This window comes from Aotus nancymaae, unplaced genomic scaffold (genome assembly GCF_030222135.1).
Source record: "Aotus nancymaae isolate 86718 unplaced genomic scaffold, 86718_ANA_hifiasm-v0.15.2.pri h1tg000065l, whole genome shotgun sequence".
NCBI lineage: Eukaryota > Metazoa > Chordata > Mammalia > Primates > Aotidae > Aotus > Aotus nancymaae.
This window is the reverse complement of record NW_026988480.1, coordinates 441,496-453,513: the sequence shown is the minus strand read 5'-3', so window position 1 is coordinate 453,513 and position 12,018 is coordinate 441,496. Positions and strand designations below refer to the sequence as shown.

The following is a 12,018-nucleotide window of genomic DNA, read 5'->3' as shown; positions in this document are numbered from 1 at the left end:
ACAGCGCAGAATGTAATGACTTACCGGGGGTTCCGAGAGTAGTGGGCATGTGCCAGGCGGTTTGCATGCACTGTTGCATGTAACCCTCAAGGCAAGACAGAAATACCTCTCTCCATTCTATAGACAAAGAACCAAAGCCTAGAGACCTTCAGTGACCTGACCAAGGTTGGGTCACTGTTGAGGCACAGAAGCAGGCATGTCGCAGGTGCTATGCGTGGTTATTCTAGCAAGTTACATCATCTTTAGGTGTGGATGACACCATCATTTATTCAGGCTTTAGTCAGGCTTTTGTCAAATCTCAGCTTTTCAGTCTCTTGTGCTCTTTACAGTTAGAATCTAGATTTACGGGAATATATTTGTCATCAGAGAATCCAACACACTTCCCTTCTAAAATAGAAGTCAAATAGTTGGGTAGTGCACAGCCTGAGTGAGGAAATCCTTACCCATTTTTTGGCATTTTGCTCTTGGAGCTGCTCCACTTATTAATCTTTCTGGATATTTCTGTCTGCAAAAGGTAAGAAATTGATACTTTCTCTTAAGTGCAGTGATTGACTTTTGGATCTGCTGGCCAAGATTTAGGCCCAACTGGAGGAGAGTAGTCTTTCAGTACATATCTGTTATCTCATTTTGGGGGCGTAGCAGTTGGAAACAACACGCCTGTCATTCTTCTCGGTCATGTATGATATAATCAAAGCCGGGTGCCCAAATCGTAGATCAGGAGGTGGCAGAGCTGAGCTGTTGACTTTTTTTCATAATGTTACTCTTGCACTCTTCAATTACATCAAAAAGGATGAGTTTTGCCGGTGCGGTGGCTCACGCCTGTAATCCTAGCATTTTGGGAGGCCGAGGCGGGCGGATCCTCTGAGGTCAGGAGTTCGAGACCAGCCTGGCCAACAGGGTAAAACCCCGCCTCTACTAAAAATACAAAAAAATTAGCTGGGTGTGTTGGCACATGCCTGTAATCCTAGCTGCTCAGGAGGCTGAGGTAGGAGAATTGCTTGAACCCAGGAGGCAGAGGTTGCAGTGAACTGAGATTGCACCACTGTACTCCAGCATGGGCAACAGAACTAGACTCCTTCTCAAAATAAAAGGATGACTTTTTGGGATTAGACCTTTAAGGAGAGCATTCAAAGGTTTGGTCCCTGTTCATTGCTTTTGTTGGAATTGAGCCCATAACAAAGGTTAATTATATTCATTTATTGCCAGCAGATAACAGTAGCACTGATATTTCCATCTGTTATCCCTGCTTTCAGGCCATTCTAATTAAATCTCTCAGACATCAGTTTTTTGAATGAATGATGTTTTGTGGCATTTGGAAAATTTGTCACATGAACCCTTTTGGCTGCAGGCCTTACATTCATTTTATGTAGTTCTTTGCCTAGAATGGCACCTCTGAGTATTTTTGGCAGCTGAAAAGTCATTTCTGAGAGTGAAAGGATGCTTCATGGTTTGCACCCTGGTGGGCTTTGGGCTCTTGACTTTGCTCCTTTCCTTTCTCTTGCGATTTCATGGTGGGCTGGACATGCTGATTGCAGAGACAGTCTTCTCAGCAAAGCTGCTGGCATGCTTGTGTTTGATTTCTGCTCCTGGAGATATAGTAATTGACAGTGTTGAGAGTTGAGGAATGCTGAAAGGTAGAATTCCTAATAACTCATAAAAGATTATTTTGGGGCATAGATTTAGGGTCTTTCATGTAGATTCAGTCATTTTAGTTTTTTTCTGTACAGCAAAATCATGCCTACAATATGTCTCATTCCAGTTCCATGTGAATGATGTGACAGACATTCCAAAGGGTGGGTCATGGATTATGATGACACAGGAAACTGCAGCTTGTAGACATTGCCACAGAAAGCGTACAGACTTTGGAAACCAGCAGACCTGAAGTCAGATGCCGACTTTCTGCTTGCTCCTGTGTCACCTTTGCAAGTTAATTCACCTGTCTGAGACCTTAGTTTGCTTATTTATAAACCACCTAACTCCCAGGGTTGTGATGATGTGAAGTGAGATTTCATGTGAAAAGCACCTAGTGGATCACAGGCACTCCCTGTATGGCAGCTACTGTTTTTGCCTTCTGATTGAGCTGGAATGAAGAGTCCCGACATCATTAGTCATTAAGGAAACGCCAAGTAAAATCACAATATGATACCAGTACAGTACCAGATGGCTAATATAAAAAAATAGAGACTAAGTGTTAGTGAGGCTGTGGAGAGACTGGAGCCCTCTTACCTTGTCGGTGGGAGTGTGAAGTCGTGCAGCTGCCTTGGAAAACAGTTTGACAGTCTGGCAGCAGTTGTATGAGTTACCTTGTGACCTGGCAGTTCCAATCCAGGTCTTGGAGTGGAGTATACTTATTCCACTTTTCTTGGTATGTACCCAAGAAATTAAGACATGTATCCATGCGAGGACCTGTGTGCAAATGCGTATGGCGGCATTATTCATAATAGTCAAAATGCAGTGTCCACCCAGATGTCCCTGAGCTGGTGAATGAATGGATAAACAAAATGTGGTGTCTTTGTGGAATGGAATATTGTTCAACACTAGAAAGGAAGGAATTGCTGATATATGCAGCAACATACAATCCAGACAGAAGATACTATAAGTTGTATGATTTTCTTTAATTGAACCGTATAGCAAAGGCAAGACTCTGGATAAAGATAAAAAATCTTTATCCAGAGTCTTATACAGCACAGCTGTATACATTTCCTGAAACTCATCAAACTGTACCTGAAGATAGGTGATTTTATAGTGTATAAACTAAACCTCAGTAAATTGAGCTGGGACTTGGATCACCTGATCCAAGTATCGTAAATTGTGATTTGTATTGATAATTATGTTTTAAAAGCATGGTTTTCAGAGCGCTTGCGTTGAGTGGTCATGAGTAGGAGCTCCTGAGTGCATGGGTGTGTGCTGGGTCTTGCAGTGAATCCAGTCCTTTGCACTCACTGAGGACTCTTGTCCCTTGTCTCTTGCCACAGCAGCCTCTGTCATCAGAATTGAAGCTTCAGTAGAGAGATATTTTAAAAAGAAATCACACCATCCAAATATAGCACTGTGAATTTGGGCTTATGCTGTTACATTCTTTTGCCTATGAATATGTTTATTTTTACATTGTTAAAATTAAATATATATAATGTGCTTTAAATTAACTATGTATAATTAACATTTTTCATGATGTTAAACTTTCTATGAATACGGCTTTAATTGCTGACTGTGTTTGTTTGAATACACCTTTTCTAGCCTTGTATATTATTTTTCACAAACTTTATCTGTTAGTTTTTATTTAATTCCTAGCTGTAGAATATTCTTTCTTGTTAACAGTTATATTTTCTTATTTTAAATGTCTTTTATTTATTTATTTTTTGAGATGGAGTCTCGTTTTGTTGCCCAGGCTGGAGTGCAGTGGTGCGATCTTAGCTCACTGCAATCTCCGCCTCTTGGGTTCAAGTGATTCTCCTGCCTCAGCCTCCGGAGTAGCTGGGATTACAGGCATGCCACCACGCCCACCTAATTTTTGTATTTTTAGTAGAAACCGCATTTTACCACGTTGGCCAGACTGGTTTAACTATCTTTTCCTATCCAGTTTCCACTTCTTTTTTTGGGTACTAAGTGGGCTGCATCTTAAAGTAAAATTTAATAGAGATTTAAAAATAAAACGTTACCGGGTGCGGTGGCTCACGCCTGTAATCCCAGCACTTTGGGAGGCCGAGGCGGGTGCATCACGAGGTCAAGAGATTGAGACCATCCTGGTCAACATGGTGAAACCCCGTCTCTAACTAATACAAAAAATTAGCTGGGCACGGTGGCACGTGCCTGTAATCCCCGCTACTCAGGAGGCTGAGGCAGGAGAATTGCCTGAACCCAGGAGGTGGAGGTTGCGGTGAGCTGAGATCGTGACATTGAACTCCAGCCTGGGTAACAAGAGCAAAACTCTGTCTCAAAAATAAAAAAAAAAAAATGTTCAAGTTCCATACAGAAAACTTGGAGACTGACTACCAAAATGTATAGTGGAAAACAATCATCTCTAGTACCAACTAAAACATAATTAGTTGTCAGTATTTTGGTGCATGACTTTCCATATTACTTTCTGTTTCCTATAATGTATAACAAAAGATACAATTCTAGATATATTATTTTATTGAACTTTTTTTTAGCAAAATATTCCTAATTATGTTTGTCTACATTCTACAAATGTCTACAAATACATCTTTTGGATGTCTTATTGTTAGCAAAACCCATCTTGAAATTTTTGGTTATTTTTAGATTTTTTTTTTTTTTTGGAGGTAGAGTCTTGCATTGTTGCCCAGGCTGTAGTGCAGTGGTGAGATCTGGGCTTACTGCAATCTGCACCTCCTGGGTTCAGGCAATTCTCCTGCCTCAGCCTCCCAAGTAACTGGGACTACAGACGTGGGCCGCCACGCCCAGCTAGTTGTTTTTTTGTTTTTTTTTTTCAGTAGAGACGAGGTTTCACCACGTTGGCCAGGATGGTCTTGATCTCCTGATCTCGTGATTCGCCTGCCTCAGACTCCCAAAGTGCTGGGATTACAGGCGTGAGCCACGGCATCTGGCCTGGCTTTTAGTTTTTTAAATAACACTTTTTCTCAATTGTTTAAGCTGGCTAAAGTTATGTACATTTTAAAGATTTTTGGTATGCATTGAAAAATTGTCTTCTTGAGACATTTCATTTTCTCAACAGAATTATGTGGTGTTTCTTTCCCTCACGCCCTTGTCGACAATAGGTACCATGGGATTTTTTTAAATGCCAATTTGATAGGTAAAAACTATACTGTTGTAGTTTGTATTTATTTGATTATTAATGAATATTGTTTCTTAAAATAGGTTTCTTGGCCTTTTTTGTTTCTTTGAAAAATTCTAATATCAGTTTTATTTTTTTTCTGTTGGAATTTTTCTTTTTCTTATCAAATCGTGTAAAGTCTTTATTGTTTAAAGCTATTGGCCCTATTGTATTTGGATAGTTTCCTCTGCTGCTGCCTTTTAAGTTTGGTTACTGATTAATTTTCACCTGCTGGGGATGAGGCTTTTTACCCGCTAGAATGAGAGGCCGTGAGGTGGTCTGCTCCCCTGTCCTTCTGTTGAACACAAAGCAGGTAAAGCAAAGCAGCTGTTCAGAGTCAGCTACGAGAGTTGACAGAATTTCCCCAGGGTCTGTGGTTGGGATTCGTTTATGGTTTACAGCCAGCATCCCTGGAATCTCCACGATACTGGTGGTGCCTCATCTCTGATTGTTATTTGCTGGCCGGCCTTGTATAAATTGCAGATGTGGTTTCTTCTGTAAGACAGGGGGGATCTTTTATTTCTGTTTTTTAAGAGTTTATCTGCTTTCTTCCCACTAAGAAATGGTGCTTGTGAGAAGCCTCATACTGTCATCTCTAAAAAAATCAAGGTTCCTTGGAGATAAGACATTCCTGAGAAACAGAATGTCTGGTAAACCCGGGGATTAAGTAATTAGCATTTAGGGAACTGATTGAAATTCCAGTAGAGGAATTTAAAGCATGATCGGTCCTATTTATTAATTGAAATTCAGAGACCTTGAGATAATTGCCTGTCATTCCCTGCATAGATTGTTGCTCTACTTTGAGCAGGCTCCCCCTGCGCTTTGCTTCTGTCCCTGGTCCTGAGCATCAAGCCTGCCAGCACCCGTGAGTCTCCCTTTGTTCTCAGCCTGTGCGGAGTGTAGCGAGCCCACTCTAATTGGGCTGGAGCTGGAAGCAGCTGGGATCTCATTGCCTGTGTGTCAAGTTCAGCTTTTGATGAATGTGAAAGCAGTGAGACGCACAGCAGGGGACCCCTCCCATTTGAAAACGACGGAGTCCTTGGGCCGATCTTCTCTGGGGACTGTCCCACCATCCTGACGCAAACCCTGGACTTTTGGCCCGGGACAGACCGTTGGCCAAAGCTGTTGCCGTGATAAGTAACAAAAGGATCCTTACTTTCTAGGGGTCAGTGAGACGAGTCCTGTCAGTGAGCTGCTGGTTTGCAGGTTTGTCTGCTATTTATCTAAAGGTCTCACTTTATCCCCTGCACTTAACAAAAGCAGAACAGGTGGAATTTAGATAAAGTCCACATTGTTTTGGATCCTTGACCCTGCTCTTTTACTTCCTCACGTCCCAGAGTCACAAGCTTCAGTTCCCGCCACGTCAGCTATGGCTGCCTGTGGCGCGGCTCTTTTAGCTTGGGATAGAAAAGGGAGAAGCACCGTCATCAGTGGCGTCCTGCGTCCTTCCTCAGCACACATGGAGGAGTAATTTATGTCACTATGAGGATTACTGTTGGAGATCAGCAAGGGTTTACTCTCTGGGGCTTATTTTTAGATCCTGCCTAAATAGGGATAACTATATTTGGGATGGCTTACCTCCATCTTTAGGTACCCTGGACCTTGAGCCCTGGGTGTCAGGAGCCCTCCCTGAGCAGAGACATCCTTCTGGCCTCTCCAGTGTGAACCGTAGATCCCCTCAAGGGAGTTGCTCCTGAAGGTTTCCTCGCACGCCCACACCCTCTGCTGTGTTCATAGTTTGTCAGTTGTATGTTACTGTTTTCATGAGCTCTTCAAGAAGCGCATGGCTCTCTGTATTGTCTTTGCTGTGCACATGGAAGGAATATCCCACAGGCACTCACACAGGCCTGCTGTATTCCCAGAGCCCAGGACAGCGTACTGAACACAGAGGATGCCTGCTTGGTAACAGAAAGCAGTCAGCCTCTCCTCAGACACACAATTTATGTTTCCCCAGACGGTTGTATTATCTTGGTAGTAGTATCTTCACAAAATGGGTAGACTGACTTTTCAGAGTGGGAATAAAACTCAGAAATTCACTTTTTTCCTCCTTAATTTACATAAATTTTAAGGGTTTTTTTTTTCTTTTTTTTGAGAGAGGCTTTTTTTTTTTAAGGGAGATTTTGGGAAACTAAATACCGTACACATGTAAGGCATTACATATTTAGAACCTTTGTTCTCAAGAGATTTGGAAGCACTGCTTCTGCTTGGATGTTAGAGGACCACATAACATGAGCCTTGGAAGTTGTTTGTTCCAGAGGAGACACAGAGACAGAGGTGTCTGGCCAGGCATTGCGATGCATTCAGTCTCAGTTTCTTCATCAAGCAGGAAAAAGAGTCCCTCCTGCCTTAGAAATGAGGAGACTGAGACCAGACTGGTTGGTGGCATGGCTGGCAGGTTGCAGTTAGGGCCAGAACCCAGAGCCCTGGTTCTTTGGCTCCTCCTTTCCATGTGGGTTCCCCTTTGCCCGTCAACTCCTGTGCTTCTTTGTGGCCCAGCGCGGGGCCTTCTTTCATTCTCCTTCCCCTGCTTGCTTGTGCGGCCACATCTGCATGCCTGCCGGTGGTCAGGAGTACTCTGGAGATCCCTCTTTTTTTTTTGAGACTGATTCTTACACTGTCACCCCGGCTGTAGCGCAGTGGCATGATCTCTTCTCCTGAGTTCAAGTAATTCTCCTGCCTCAGCCTCCTGAGTAGCTGGGACTACAGGCGTGTGCCACCATGCCCAGCTATTTTTTTTTTTTTTGGCTGTTTAGTAGAGACGAGGTTTCACCATGTTGGCCAGGATGGTCTCGATCTCCTGACCTCTTGATCCACCTGCGTTGGTCTCCCAAAGTGCTGGGATTACAGGCATGAGCCACCGTGCCTGGCCAAGATCCCTCTTATATTGTCCCTGGCAAACTCCCCTTTGACCACAGCTCCAACCATCTGGCTTTGTCTTGAGTCCTGGTGCTGGCGCTGGATTTGGAGTTTGGACTTGATAGGCAGAGACTGCCTTTCTCAGCAGACTTCAGCTTGGCAGCACCCGGCTCTCAACCCTGGGCTCCTTGGGCAGGTGTGTGCCTCTCCACCTCCTGGTCTCCATTCCCATCACAAGGCTGCGTCCTCCTAGATTGGGCGGGCCGATTCTGACACCTGCTGTTCAGTTAGCAAGCATTTATTAAGGAAAAGCTCAACAACCACAGTTATCAGGTCTTCTGTGTCCTCATTTTGCGGTTTTTCAGTTGACTAATGAGACCTGTGATATTGCGTTCTTTGTGTTATCTGGCTGTCAAATGGAGTCATGCCATTCATTAACTATAGTGAGATAGTATATATGTGCATTATGATGTTGCCATTCCTCAGGAGAAAGCTGCTATAAAAGTCCAGCTACCAAAAATAGTGACACATTTTCAGGATATTACCAAATTTCAAACACACAAATTTCAACAGCAACAAAATGGAACTACATTTTAATGCCAGGCAGCTCTGTTTAAAGGTATTTTCTGTTTCAGGAAATGTAGCCTTAATATTTTCTTACGAGTAGTTTTTGTAAAAGAACAAACTGCGGTTTAGATTTTCAAAATACGTTTTATTTGGGTAGTTTAGTGAGAAATGGCAAAAGGTTATTAGCAAGTAACTGAGCAAGAGAAACCAACAAGTAGGCAGCCGTGAAGTTAGGGAATATCCCAGAAAAATGCCAGAGGAAGAGTAGGATGGAAATGGTGCCCTTCACCCGGGAGGGCCCCAGAGGATCGTGTCCTTGCCAGTCCCCTGTGAGCACTCACATCACAGGCATCTACCCTGCTTAGTTGTCCCCAGCCTACAGAGGACATGTGTGATCATGCCATGGTAGTCTTTCCGAAATCTTTTCATTCTGAGAAGAGTGGTTTTAAAAAATACTTTCTATTTAACTTTATTATCTGAATATGAAAAAACAGTTAAAAAGTCAAATTGTATAAAAAGATATACTAAGAACAATCTTACGCTTGTCCTTGTCTCTTCCACTCCACCCATCCTCCACAGGTAAGCATTTTCATTGGTTTTCACAGAGACAGATCTCTAAATTTAAAACATTTTATTTAGGAAGTGAGCATTGCAGTCTGGGCCATACACACTGACTGGGTGGTCTGCAGTATGTCTGAAGAACAAAGAGAAGTTTGGAAGTTTTGTAAAAAAGGAGAAATGTCAGGGTTTTTTTTTTTTTTTTTTTTGAGACCGAGTCTCGCTCTGTCACCCAGGCTGGAGTGCAGTGGCGCGATCTCGGCTCACTGCAACCTCTGCCTCCCAGGTTCAAGCGATTCTCCTGCCTCAGCCTCCTGAGTAGCTGCGACTACAGGCACATGCCACCATGCTCGGCTAATTTTTTATATTTTTAATAGAGACAGAGTTTCACCGTTTTAGCCAGGATGGTCTAGATCTCCTGACCTCGTGATCTGCTCTCTTCGGCCTCTCGAAGTGCTGGGATTACAGGCGTGAGCCACTGCACCTGTGGGGTTGTTTTGAGAGTTGTTTTTTTGCACTAGTGAAGTTTTGAGGAGCTGGGAAGCTCTCATTGGTGAGTGATGGGGCTGGGTAAGCTAGTCTGAGAGTCACGGCAGGCGGTTTTGGCAGCTAGGCTTGCCCAGAATGACTTCTTGGAGCAGTGCTGTATACTCTGAGTGCTTTGCCCCTCTGGCCTTGGCTCTGTTAGTTGGGTATGACAAGAATGACCCTTATGATCAATTTTCACATACTCTAGTATGTGAAAAATAATCCTTCCTGTGATTTTTTAAAAAAATTTATTGGTATATAATAATTGTTCCTATTTATGGGATGGATGTGATGTTTTGATGTGTGCACCCTATGATTCTTTTTGTATAAAGCAGGCCAAATACACACGTTTCCTTTGGCGTCGAGGATGTCTTACTGAACGTATGTTTCTGTTTCTGCACATGCTTTTTCACTAACACCGTATCTTGGGGATCGTCTCACACCAGCTCTCAGAGGCCTTTGTTCTTTCTTGCTAGAGGTGGGCAGAGTAAGTTCCTCAGGGGAGCTCTGGTGAGTCCGGAAGATACTGTGCTAGGGACTGTCAATTTTGCCACCGCAAAGAAGCTTTGTGACCCAGAAGAAGACTGTCACCAAGGGCCCTGGTGCCTTAATTTGTAAAGTGGCATTCCTCATATTCCTATACCCCAGAGACAATGTGCATTCAGAAATGTGGCATTATTTTGTCTGATTGGAAGAAAAAGTTTTTTTCTGAAACGCATTGCATTAGTGATGGAGATGTGGTGTTAGAGTATCAAGTGGCTGCTTCGGATCCGGGAACCTTTAACCAAGAGGAATTGCAGAAAAGGCCGCTGTGGAGGCCAGAGCCACTCCTTATCTCCAGTGCCAGCCCGTGCGCCCGGCTCTCGCTGCGTGGCTGTGGCCTGTCTCTGCGGAGCAGCCTTGGAGCAGCCAGGCCCCAGGCAGGAAGGGGGCTGTGGGCTTGAGTTCTGCTGTTCCCTGGCCTCACTTCTTGATCGTGTGGAACTTAAGTGTCAGGTTCCAGGAACGTTTGCCCGTCAGTGGTGGTGCTGGAGAATAAGGAAGACCCGTTTAAAGTGACACATGGAAGGCAGACCTGGTTTCTCCGTTTATCACAGAAGACTCTAGTGAAATGAATTGTAATTTGGGGCAGAGACCTGAAATTGCTCTTCCTTGCCAAAATAAATTGATTTTGTCAGCTGTCTGAGCTTCATTTCTTAAACTGGACAGGAGCTAACCTAGTCTAAATTAAACTCATTTTCCATTAATAAAACTAGGTCACTCCAGGCTGCCTGAGTATGCCTCTGAGTATCTTAAAGCACCTTCTCCAAAATCCAGGGGTTCGTGCCATTTTCATAACCCATCACATGTCACCAGCCTGATGTTGGCTCTCACCTCTCCCATGGCATGCCGCTGTAGATGTGGGGCCTGTCTCTAACTCCATTCCAGCTGCAGGCTAGTTGTGGCAGGAGAGCATTGCTGTACAGCTGCTGGGGCTGCGGACAGGCTAAGAGGGAGCTGACCTAGCCATTCTCCCGCTGGAGGAGGGGCTTTGGGCAGGACGGTCCTGCCTCACCCAAATAAAGCATTATTTTGCTGTGTCTTTACCAGTATTCCTGCTGCTTCCCAGCAGGAAGCACCATAAAGTTTTGAAGGTTTTATTTACACATGGGGGCTGGTAAACTAGATCATGGAGGTAGGAAGTTATGAATTTAAAACAAAAATGACAGCACAAATGGAATAATTTTAGAAAAGCCTTGTTCAGATGGGCAGAGCATCTCTGCCTGGAGAGCTCCCCGAGCAGTGGGGACACTGGCCTGCCTCACTTGCTGGAGGTTTGTAGGAGCCTCCAGGTGGCATCCGGCCCCTGCTCCAAGGCCTATGCACACTCCCCTGCCCTGCCCTTCCTGTGGATATCTGGAGCTGGTCTTACCTGGAAAGCCCAGGAGAGGCTCCCATTGTCTTTCCTTGTTCCTCCTTTGTCTTCCTGCACATGAGAGAGGGCAGCGAGTGAACCGTGACTTGCAGCATCTGGCAGACATAGGTCGGAATGTGGCTTTAGCGTATTCTGAAATACACAGATCTAGAAATGCTAAAGCTATTGGAGATGTCTTTCTAAAACAAATTGAGGGGCAGTGGAAGTCTTTGCAGTGCCTTATTTCTAGCATTCTTGTGTAATCTGAAGTGTCATACCAAGTACATTTTAAACAGTAGATTGTCTTTAATTTACCTTTTCATTAAAATGCTCATATCTCTCATGAAAGGTTACCAAAAAAAAAAAAAAATAGGAAAATAGATGTTTTAAAGAAATAGAAAGTCGGCTGGGCGTGGTGGCTAACGCCTGCAATCCCAGCACTTTGGGAGGCCAGGGTGGGCCGATCACAAGGTCAGGAGATGGAGACCATCCTGGCCAACATGGTGAAACCCCATCTCTACTAAAAATACAAAAATTAGCTGGGCGTGGTGGTGTGTGCCTGTAATCCCAGCTACTCAGGAGACTGAGGTAGGAGAATCGCTTGAACTAGGGAGTTGGAGGTTTCAGTGAGCTGAGATCTCACCACTGTACTCCAGGCTGGCACAGAAGGAGGCTCTGTCTCAAGCCTCAAAAAAAAAAAAAAAGAAATAGAAAGTCATGAGAAAGGGGAGGGCTCTCACGTAATATATTGTCTGCCCTGATATCCCAGCTTTTCGTGGGTTAAGCTGTGTCCTCTCATCTTTCTTTGCTGCCTTTGTGAAAC

General features: G+C 44.1%; 1 protein-coding gene across 4 annotated transcripts in view; it reads left to right on the top strand.

Annotated features, from left to right (window-relative positions):
* The window catches only part of VOPP1 (VOPP1 WW domain binding protein), a 100,153-nt gene that overhangs the window by 38,973 nt on the left and 49,162 nt on the right, over nt 1-12,018 (top strand). The gene's annotated exons all lie outside the window — the stretch shown is intronic.